This window comes from Priapulus caudatus, unplaced genomic scaffold (genome assembly GCF_000485595.1).
Source record: "Priapulus caudatus unplaced genomic scaffold, Priapulus_caudatus-5.0.1 Scaffold94, whole genome shotgun sequence".
Lineage (NCBI taxonomy): Eukaryota > Metazoa > Priapulida > Priapulimorpha > Priapulimorphida > Priapulidae > Priapulus > Priapulus caudatus.
Window position 1 is genome coordinate 213,306 of NW_014577155.1, and position 3,775 is coordinate 217,080.

The following is a 3,775-nucleotide window of genomic DNA, read 5'->3' on the forward strand; positions in this document are numbered from 1 at the left end:
ACGAGAGAGCGCAAGAAAGCAGAGAGAGAGAGAGAGAGAGAGAGAGAAGAGAGAGAGAGAGAGCGAGAGAGCGAGGAGAAGAGAGAGAGCGAGAGAGAGCGAGAGAGAGAGGAGAGAGAGAGCGAGAGGCGAGAGAGAAAGAGAGATAGACTCGGTCTAGCGTAACAGCCCTGACTCAGTCACGGCAGACCGCAGCAGCACGCGCGGTGCCTGCACCGTTCGTCCCTGCACCCGCAGCAGCAGCAGCAGAGGCGAGGGTTGGTTTGGTGGTGGATGAGGTGGTGGTGGTTGAGGTGGTGGGGGGAACACACTACGTACTATCAGAAGTAATAATAGGAAGCTAGCAGGTAAACAGAACGCCACCCGTACCGTTGCTTAACTAGCACAAGAGAAGGTGGCGGCAGAGGGAGGGGAGTGGAGGGGGGAGGCTCCAGCGAGCGTAGCTCATTCCTTAGCTCAAGACCTCATTCTGAAGGTAGCGTGAGAGAGAATGCACTGAAACTAACACTATGGCCGTAGACTTCACCTAAGTTAACCGTAGTACTGCCTGTATACGTTACACGCGTAACCCGGATTGCATACTAGCCATGATTAATCATACACTAGACCATACGTGAGTGGAGTGAAACTAGCAGATTAGTACGTTTTTTTTTTTTTTTTTTTTTTTTATTTTTTTTTTTTTTTTTTTTTTTATCAAAATTCCTCCACGCGAAAGGCAGATGTAAATTCCCGAAGGTACTACCCATGAGTGGACTGAAAACCTAGACTGTGACAACCAGGTTAGCTCGAAGTGCTTACGAGTGACTGGACTGGAAGGCTAAACCCACATCAGAGTAAGATGTACTCCGACTGCGCTACGCGCCTTCCAGTCTGAAAGTAGCCATATGAGTGGCCTGAAAAGTACTCCATCGGTGTCTGTCCTAGGCCAGTGCGTTGTCTTACTCACTGCCGCATGCGCGAGAGAGCAGCGAGCATAACCCCGGGGTGGTCTATAGTTCAGCGTGTCGGGAGAAACGGTAGCAGTTATTTGCTAATATATTGACTAATCGGGCGTCAATAAACTCAATATATCCAGAGAGTATAGCTAGACATGTGTGCTATTAGGTAATTAGAATCTATTATGCAAATGAATCTCCGTACCGGCTTGAATTCATATCACTCTCTGTGAATATTAGAGTTTATTGACGACCCGTCAACGATAAGTCAAATAATACGCAACTTCTGCGCGCGGAAGTGAATTTAGCGCATGCTTAAAGATTTCTAAAATTGCTAGATACTATAACCATGTTTTAGCTATACTCTCTGTAAATATTGATTTATTGACCGCACGATTAGTAATATATTAGCAAATATATGGTACCGTAATCTCCCGTACCGGCGCTGAATATCAGACACTCACAACACACCTTACGAGAGAGAGCAGAGAAGATAGTGGGTCTCGTAGGCATTACTATCAGGTTACGAAGACATTCGGCCGAACGGAAAACGGTGCCAACACTGCCTGCTTGCCTGCCTGCCTGCCTGCCTCGCTGCCTGCCTCTGCCTGCCCAGCTGGGTGGGCAGCAGCAGCAGCAGCAGCGGTAGTCGCAGCACGACACGGCAGCTAGTCTCGCTGTATTTGAGGTCAGCCCCCGGAGAAAATGGAGCAATGCTATAACTGGTTCTTTGTTTGGGCACGTAGTGCATGTACGCGTCTCTCTCTCGCTCTCTCTCTCTCTCTCTCTCTCTGGCACACGGGAGCGCGCGCACACAGCACGCACGTAGGCAGGGGAGATGAGGAGGGGAGGAGGGGGGGGCACATGCACGATGCGTGCTCGGTAGAAAACGGCCCAGCCCGTAGCCTCGCCACTACATTACCTACCTAAGACCTAATAGGACTGTAATACCGCGAGCCGGGAGTAAACGCACGATGGGGAATTTTACCGCACACACTGACGCGCGCACGCACGAGGTGAATTAAGTGGCGTTTTCCGTCTCAATAGCAAACCGCTTTCGTTGTAAATCGGGAGGGAGGGGATGGAGAGGAAGGAGGGGGAAGTGGGCCCGAAACGAAAACATACACGCCGACACACGCGACGCATAGAGATGTAAATGCAAGTTACGTGGGGCGGGTATTGTACACGCTTTGCCGAGAGGGAGAGCGAGAAGCAACGCAGCTATCACAAAGAAAAGGTGCTCCGCATGTTACGATACACTATGTATATCTATATCGCTGCGTCTGTAATGATAATACCAGGAGCTAATAATGACAAATAATACTAATAATACTGCGGCAATTGCCTCTCTCGTGCGCTTTTCCACGCGATTCTTCCAGGCGATTTACTCTGCTTATTCAAATCAATGCAAACACAAAAATACGTGGCAGATGAGACGGAATGGGACTCGAGGGTGGGAAGAAGGAAGCAATGAAGTATATCGTACGACATAGCTGTAAACAAAGCTGCCGCACACCGACCCGCACCGTTACATTTCCCCGCTCTCGCACCAAGCACGTTTGGATGACCAGCCGTAAAACCTGTACACGAGGGTCGATTAAAGGTAAAGCCAAAATTGTAATTTATAGACAGGTGACCGACACCCAGTGCTGTAGCGAGAGAGAGAGAGTGAGTGAGAGAGAGAGAGAGAGAGAGAGAGAGAGAGAGAGAGAGATGCGAAGCGTTGCTGATGAAAGGCTAGAAACTTTCCAGCCTTGATACCCGGATGCTAATGACAGGATAGGACCTAGCTAACCTCGATAAGCTATGAGCCGATAGCGGTGCTTTCCATCCACCACCAGTCGCCGAGTTTAACGCGTATCTATTGTACATACGCATACAGAGGAGAGAGGGAGAAGGAAGAGAAAGAGAGGGGAAGAGAGTATGTGTGTGTGAGAGAGAGAGAGCGAAGAGTGAAGAAATAGAACGCGCGAGAGACAGCAAGAGAGAGAGAGAGAGAGAGAGAGAGAGAGAGAAGAGGTGGTAAGCGGAGAGAGAGAGAGAGAGAGAGAGAGAGAGAGAGAGAGAGAGAGAGAGAGAGCGCACCCCCACACGCGTCATCGTCTAGTATAAAGAGACGGCCACACTTTGTATACGGGCTCGCTGCTGGAATGAAATACGCACAGCGGGGGAATTCTCTTCATTAGCACGAATCGAGGTGGATTCCACCTGCCTAGATCGGATGCTGGCATAGAAAATAACGGTACACACGCACGTACGCACACACGCATACATTTTAACCCTTTCCTCCCACGTGCCACAAGAAATGACCAAGGTCGCGAGAGAGGCGTTGTCACGACACGTGGCGTCTTTAGTGCGGTAATATTGCTTTCGGTTAAAAATTGGTTATCGTAATATAGCATGTGGTCAGTAAGAAATACGTAGAAGGGTAAACGAAAAAAGAAGGGTGTACAAACTTCGAATTATTTTTATCGTTAAAACACTACAGCGAAATCCGATACAGTTCAATACTGCAATATTCGCTACAATTCCATACGTATTGGTCAATGAGCATCGGATGGCGTAACTCCTTAACCCTTGAGAAATTCCGTCCCCGGCATAGGCTTCCTCATTTAATTAACTACGACACTGCATCTGGTGAAGGAGAAAAGTTCGCAAAACCTACAGTAAGAATTGGAAAATGGTAGGGTTACCATCATCATCTCTGATATCATCCGTCTCGTAGGAGACTGTATCGACGACTCGTGTGAGCGTACGAAATAGCGAGAAAGAGAGAGCGAAAGGGGAGAGAGGAGGAGGAGAGAGAGAGAGAGAGAGAGAGAGAGAGAGAGAGAGAGAGA